This window comes from Solanum lycopersicum, chromosome 11 (genome assembly GCF_036512215.1).
Source record: "Solanum lycopersicum chromosome 11, SLM_r2.1".
NCBI classification, from domain to species: domain Eukaryota; kingdom Viridiplantae; phylum Streptophyta; class Magnoliopsida; order Solanales; family Solanaceae; genus Solanum; species Solanum lycopersicum.
In genome coordinates this window covers 25623316-25631234 of record NC_090810.1, presented here as the reverse complement: position 1 = coordinate 25631234, position 7919 = coordinate 25623316, and the positions used below count along the sequence as shown (strand labels likewise).

At 38.0% G+C, this 7919-nt stretch overlaps 1 long non-coding RNA gene across 1 annotated transcript in view; it reads left to right on the top strand.

Moving 5' to 3' along the window:
- The window catches only part of LOC138339523 (uncharacterized), a 34244-nt gene that overhangs the window by 2130 nt on the left and 24195 nt on the right, over positions 1-7919 (top strand). The window lies entirely within an intron of this gene.

Genomic DNA, 7919 nt, shown 5'->3' with positions numbered 1-7919 from the left:
GGGCTTTATCTATAGTGGGCCCTTGCAGATTTGGCTGCTGGGCTTTCTTTGATTTTTATTTTCTTTTAATAGGTTTGTGCATCAAGTGAGTCCATTACTATAATCCTAAATTTGGTACATCAAGTTTGGGACCTTTAACAATATCCATATAGCTCAAGTAAGTGATGCAACTGCTAGAATTATTTTATTCCATTTTATGAATATTACATCCTTTTTCTTCAATTTAGAACTTAACTTTCAAATTTAAACTCAATTACCACCTTACAATCTCTAATTTAAATACATCTGGCGGAGTCAACTTACAGTAAACACGCTGAAACGTGCATGGCATGATACATCACTTTCCGGCTTGTTTAAATCATATGAGGAACATGGTCCCTTACCTATACTATAAGGCCAGCAGTATCACAAGAATAGAATAAGCATATGCGTATGACGGGCTGTTACAACGGATTTGGTAAACTTATCCACAATCACCCATATGGAGTCATATTGCTTTTGTGTCTGAGGCAATCCTACCACAAAATCCATATTGATGTCTTCCCACTTCCAAGTAGGATCTTGGATTTTATGAAGTAAACCACCCTGCTTTTGGTGTTCGTCTTTCACTTGTTGGCAATTTGAACATTTGCAACAAATTCTGCTATGTCCTTCTTTAGGCCTTCCCACCAAAATACTTCTCTAAGGTCATGATACATCTTTGTAGAACCCAGATGAATGGAGTAATGGGGCCCATGAGCTTTCTCAAGAATCCGATTCCTCTAACCCATCTACATTGGGGCCGCACAACCTTCCTTGATACCTCAAGACACCATCCCCCCCCCAAGGAGAATGTCTTATTAAGCCTACCCATCACCGACTTTTTCAACTCCATTAATCATTGATCAAGGTATTGTTTGGACTTCACCTCAACAAATAAAGATGATTCAGAGTCATGATGGACCATAAAACCACCATTCAGAGAATCTTCCAAACTAACAGCCAATCTAGCCAACCTATGAACCTCTTTCACTAGATCTTTGTTGGCTTCATTTACATGAGACACATTACCCATGGTCATACGACTTAGAGCATTCGCAACCACATTGGCCTTGCTAGGATGGTAAAGAACACTCATGTCGTGCTCTTTTAATAATTTCAACCACCTTCTTAGTCGGAGATTTAACTCCTTTTGAGTAAACACGTACTGAAGACTCTTGTGGTCGGCATACACATCAATATGGACTCAATACAAATAACGCCTCCATATATTCAAGGCAAATACCACGGCCACTAACTCAAGATTATGAGTTGGATAGGTCTAGAGGGATAGGCTACTACTTTCCCATGTTACATAAGTACACACCCCAAGCTTACTCGGGATGCATCACGATACACAACGAAGCCCTTGGTACCCTCCGATATCCTTCAAGATTTAGAAGCTTCTTTCACATGCTTCCGACCATTCAAACTTCACTCTTTTGGGTCAAAGTAGTCAAGGGAGATGCAATGGAAACAAAACCATCCACAGACCTCCTATAGTAACCCGCTAGACCCAACAAACTCCTAATTTCGGTTGGAGTCAATGGTCTAGGCAAATTTTTCACCGCCTTATTTTTTCTTAGATCAACCTCAACTCCATCACTAGAGATGATATGACCAAGAAACATCACCGACCTCAAACAAACTCACACTTCCTATACTTGGAAAATAGTCAATTCTCCTTAAGCACTTGTAACACTACCTTCAAGTGATCCATGTGTTCACTCTCATTTTTTGAATATACCAAGATGTCGTCAATGAAGACAATGACAAATAAATCTAGGTAATTTCAAAAGACCCTATTTATGAGGTTCATAAATGTTGTCGGGCATTAATGAGACCAAAGAACATTACTTAGAACTCATAGTGACCATATCTTGTCCGAAATGCCATTTTTGGTATATCCTCACCTCTCACCCTAAGTTGGTGATAAGAGCTCAAGTTAATTTAAGAAAAGTATCTTTTCCCTTGGAGTTGATCAAACAAGTTGTCAATCCAAGGGAGAGGATACTTGTTCTTAATAATGACTTTATTGAGTTGGCGATAATCGATACATATTCTAAGGGAACCATCCTTCTTCTTCACAAACAAAATCAGAGCACCCCATGGAGAAATACTAGGTCTAATAAAGCCTTTGTCTAGTAAATCTTTGAGTTGAGCTTTCAACTCTTTCGATTCGACCAGAGTCATCCGATTAGGAGGAATTGATATGGGATTGGTATCCGGTAACAAGTCAATACCAAAATCAATTTCCCGTTTTGGAGGTATTCTAGGAAGATCATTAGAAAAGACATTCGGAAATTCATTTACAACGGGGACTAACTAAATGGAAGGTTTTTCAGAATCTAAATCTTTGACTCTTACAATGTGATATAGACACCCATTTGAGATCATTTTACTAGCCTTAAGAAAAGAGATAATACGACCTCTAGGAATAGAAGTCCCCCCTCCACTCTAAAACGGGTTCATTTGGAAAATTGAACTTGACAATTCTAGTCCTACAATCAATGGAAGCAAAACGATCATGCAACCAATCCATCCCCAAAATGACATCAAAATCAACGATATCAAGTTCTACTAATTCAACATGAGTAACTCTATTGGGCAACATGATAGGACAATTTCTATATACCCTCTTAGAAACCACCGACTCACCTACCGTGGTATTTACCATGAAAGGTTCATTTAGAATATCGGGCAAAATATCAAACTTTCAGCTATCTAAGGAGTAGTAAAAGATAATGTATCACCCGGATCAAGTAAGCATATACATTAATAGAGAAGAATTGTAATATACCGGTCGCCACATCGGGAGAACTCTCTTGTTCACCCCTAGAGCAAAGTGCATAAAAGCAATTCTTCTTTGGAGGATCCACATTAAAACCACTAGCTTGATCTTTTCCACTACCCTTGTCTTGCCCCTTTAAATTTGGGAAATCCCTAACCTTGTGGCTATTCTTGCCACACCCAAAGCAATTGTCCATCCCAGTAAGGCACTCACCATAGTACTTCTTGCCACACTTTCCACAAGTTGGCTTCTTGCTTGGTGAGCTAGTACCTCTTCCCTTTTGAGACTTAGGGTTAGACACCCTATCATCATGAGACTTGGGAAATTTGCAAGGAACTTGATTAGAAGACCTCTTCTTAACCCTTGTCTATTCCACTTGGTGAGCATGAACCATGAGACGAGAAATATTCATATTGTCATGTAGCATAACCGAACAAGATTCTTCCTTCAATTCATCCAACACCCCCATCACAAAGCAGCTCATTTCACCCTTAGGATCGGAAACCAAAGAAGGAGCATACTTTGACTACTTTAGTGAATTTCAAAAAGTATTCAAGTACACTCATATCTCCTTGATGAAGGTTGATAAATTCCTCCGATGTGTCTTCCCTCTTCTCCGTAGGAAAGAACCTATCTAGAAAAGCCTTCTTGAAGATCTCCCATGTCAGCATTCCACCTCTTAAAGGCCTATTTTCTCTCCATTGGACGTACCAAGTTTGGGCCACATCTTTGAGTTGGTAAGTGGCTAACTCGACCTTCTTACTAATAGAGAATCTTGTTGATCTCATCAATGAGCTCTTGGGGGTATTCCTCAACTTTGGACCCATAGAAAGTAGGGAGATTAATCCTTGTGAATTCCCTTAAATGGGAGGCCATAGTGCCAACATATTGGTTTGCTTGGGGTACAACCTCCCGGTTAGCTCGGGCCGTCGTGGCGTGTTCTTGAGTAGTGACAGCTTGTGCTTGGGTAGTAATGTCTTGAGCCATTTGGAGAAAGGCTACCCTTATGCCCCCATCTATCAAAGGTTGAGGATTGACAGGAGCTTGGTCATCATTAGAAACTTCTTCAAGTGGAGGGACTTGATTGCCTCGGGGAGGAACTCCCGCCTTGGCAATCTCTTCATCAAGTCTTCGAGCGGCTATTCTTCGAGTATTCATTTCCTATAATCACAATAAAAGGATTAGATGATAAGGGCACATAAGTCAAGAGTCTAGAGGCACGACATTGGATTTCTGTGAAAGGAGAATTTCCTAAGCATCATACAGTTTTCTATTCATAAGTGTCGCACGCTTCACAATTATGAATAAGAATTTACATAGACATGGTTAAGTGAGACATCAACTCCAAAGATATTCAACCTCATGCTCCGATACCAAGTTTTTCACCTCGGGGGAGCACCCCTAGACATAATCGGTGTCGGTGTCGTCCTCATCGAGGACTAGGACTAGACTACATGAGGTTAAAATACATCCTTTCTTCTATCTATCATGAGGTTTACATATACCTCTCGCATAAACATAATATATATTCGTTTGAATATACATAGACCTTTCATATAAGAAGATTACTTAATCTTGTACTTCACATATTGGTCATAGCCCATACATGAATGCGATAAAAGCCACATATAGGATATACAATCTCATAACCATCTAAACAAGAGTATAACATAGTCTTAAAACCGAATGTCTCATCTCATAACCATCTAAACAAGAGTATAACAATTGGGCATAACCCATACATGAATGCGATAAAAGCCACATATAGGCTATACAATCTTTAGTACTCAAATGAAAGGAAATGAACATATTTTCTTTAAGACTAATCAACATCCAATGCTAGAAAGTGACATTGTCCTCGAAGTAGAGAGGACCTACCCAATTTGGAGAATGAGAATCCAACCTTCCTTCAAAAGTCGTCACAGGCCTTCAACTATCGAAACCTAAAATGTTGAGGGAAAAGGGAGAAAATGGGGTTAGCACATCACTTATACTACTATAAGACCATATGCACACACAACATAAAACCATGCTAAAGAGTGACCTTTCAATAAAATATGCAATTTACTTTGAAAAGCCTTATGCACACTTTCAAGAAACAATACCAATCAATAAGACTATTCATTAAGACAAGACCATGTACTTCAATCACAAGACCAACCACATGTTATAGGTGAAACCAACATCATATAGTATCATCAACATATAAGATCATTATATAAATATCACATTTATAAGAATATACATACATATATAAGAACACCATCCTAAGCCTTCCTTCAAGGCAAACTAGTGCAATGCGGTAGAGTCTCATACCCATACCTAGACTAACATAAACCCCTTAGGTCATCCTAGTTAGAGTTTATTCCATTAGTTTATTTTTCCTTTTGGGAACATCTTGCTTAACCGACATAGACCACATGAGCTAATACGGAATTTGGTGTCGTGGAACCCTACACCGAAGGAAGGCGAACTACTTGTTTAGGTAGTACCAACAAACGAACATAGCATCTATTGTGGATACACTAGCTAGTATTCTCATGGAGGCAACATAATTAAAGAACTAGGAGAAATAGTTAGGACCCTCCTTTTGCTACATGCATTATAGTCTCCAATCTCATGAGTACATTAGTGATCCTACCTTCCATATGTGGGAAGGGACACTCATCACTCTAGTTCACTCGGTGCTATGCTGATTCCTTTTTGAAATGTCTTTAATGCCTTTATTAATCATCATATCTTAATATAGGTCGTAGGTCTATCCTTTATATAATCATCATCATTGCTCAATAAGAATTTCATGACTATTTTCCTTTCACTATAATTCATACATGTGGGGTTAGCACATTTACGTAATCACATCATGATAAGGCACCTTATAACATTTACATCTCAGCTAACAACTCACAGTCCATAGTTCAAGACATTTCAATTCAACATCATACCAACCCTAGCAATCCTAACATAAGGTATACTTCAACACAAAATCATCACTTAATCACAAGTAATTTTAATTGAAGTAAAGAATAGAGATCACAAGACTTATCCAATCTCCTTCACAATTCCATCATCAAGGTCTTACCATCAACCATCCAATTCAACCAAACAGTGGGTGTAATATCATCACGCAATAGTAACCAACATAATAATGAAGTCAATTGAATCAATACACAACAATTCATCACTCATAGCCTAGAATTAGAGACTTAGTCAAGTTCATGGTCTACTTCACAACCTAGGTCAATTATTCAAGAACTAGCATAATTGGATTACTATATATCACAATTTACTCATAATTTAGCATGATAACAACATAGGATAGTAATTCACACACTAACCAAGCAAAATTATATCAATACTATACAATTTAATTCAAGATCACACCCTAGGGTTAAGGGAAAAAGGTCATCTTTCCACAAACTAGGTCAATGCATCAACAATTAGTATAATGAAACCATAATACATGTTAATATACTCATTATAACCAAAATAAATCATAAACAAATCAATTCACAAGATCAATTTCGTAGTGGAAGAAAATCCACTTGAATTTCATACTTTTGAAATCAATTTGAAAGAGCCCTTTGGGGAAAGAAATCTCAAAGGTGAGAGAATTGCATACCTAACTAATTGATTAAGTTTGATGGAAAAACTTTATCCTTTGAATCCCTAGAACCCTTCCTTGCTAAGCCTTCAATGGGGTTCCTTTGGGAGAGAGAAAGAAGAGAGAAGGAAGAGCAATTTGGGTTTGGGAAATTATGAGGATTAAGCGAGGTTTTAGGCTTAGGGTAGTTTACATAGGGACTTAAATAACTTAATTAACAACCCCCTAATCCCTAATTAAACTCATAATTAAATTAACTAATTAAATTAACTAAGTAACACGTGGGCCTAACATACGAGACCCCGACTGGCGGGGCCGTAGGTTAGTTGACGCCCATGTGCCCCTTCATCCTGAAGACCCGTCGTTGGTGTCAGAGACTCATCTAATTGAACCATTAGACATAATTTCTAAGTGTTGGTCGCTGGAGGCATAGAGCCCCATCGATCCAACGACGCCTCGTCGCCTGCAACGTGGGTAGGCACTTCCTTTTGGCAGCTTTTTGCCAAAGTGAAAGGGTCCTCCTCAAGGGCCCTTGGTTTGTACTTGGGGAGTTGTACCCGGACGTTTAATATGTGTTAGAAACCTTACCACCTAATTTCATCATTTTTTGACTCTTAAAATTAGTCAAATAGGCTAAGGCACGCTAGCACCTCTTGAACTAGTTTCCGAATGTCATGGACGTTCCTTGAAGTTTTGATTCTAACTCTTCCTAAATGATATAAATACCTTATAATTTTCTTTAAAAAGTGTAACAACTATTAGACACTCATGTTAGGCTTTAAATTAGGCTTTAGACTTTCAAAAGTATTACAGTCGCCATCTTAGACATACGAATATCTTGGGACACGACCCATACATCAACATTTTAGAAATATCTAAGTCTATTACAATACTTTCAATCAAAATAACTAAACATAATGATGTCCTCGAATCTATTGATGACATACCCCAACTTGCTTGAATGAATACTAATCCAAGTTTCCACTTCAGGACTTCTCTCAAATTCCACCTACAACTTTAGAGATAAGATAAAATATATGGAATTACTACAGTAGAATGCACTAAGTATGGTGTAATGCAATAAAATCATGCCAAAAGGACATTTGTATAAAGCATGCTCTTTTTGTAGAAAACTTATAAGTGTCACTTACAAGTCAACACAAGCACATATAGTAAGATTACACAGTATAACATTAAGATAGCTACTAAACACATAACGTGTGACCCTCCTACCAAAGGTTGTTCTAAGGCTCACTTGAGTGAGTTATGAAGTGACCGCCCAAACAATTCCTTCACACCCACCAAAGTGATCCTTTAGATTACGTAAGATAAGATTATTCCAATTTCCTCAATCTAATTCCCTACCTAGAATTACGAAGACTCACCTAAGACATGAAGATACCGCCTATACACCCAGTTCAAGCCTACCTAAGCAATCTTTAAAGCTACTCTAGACAAGTACCTTTTAATTACCATAACATTAACCTAAGTCATTATGTTCATTAA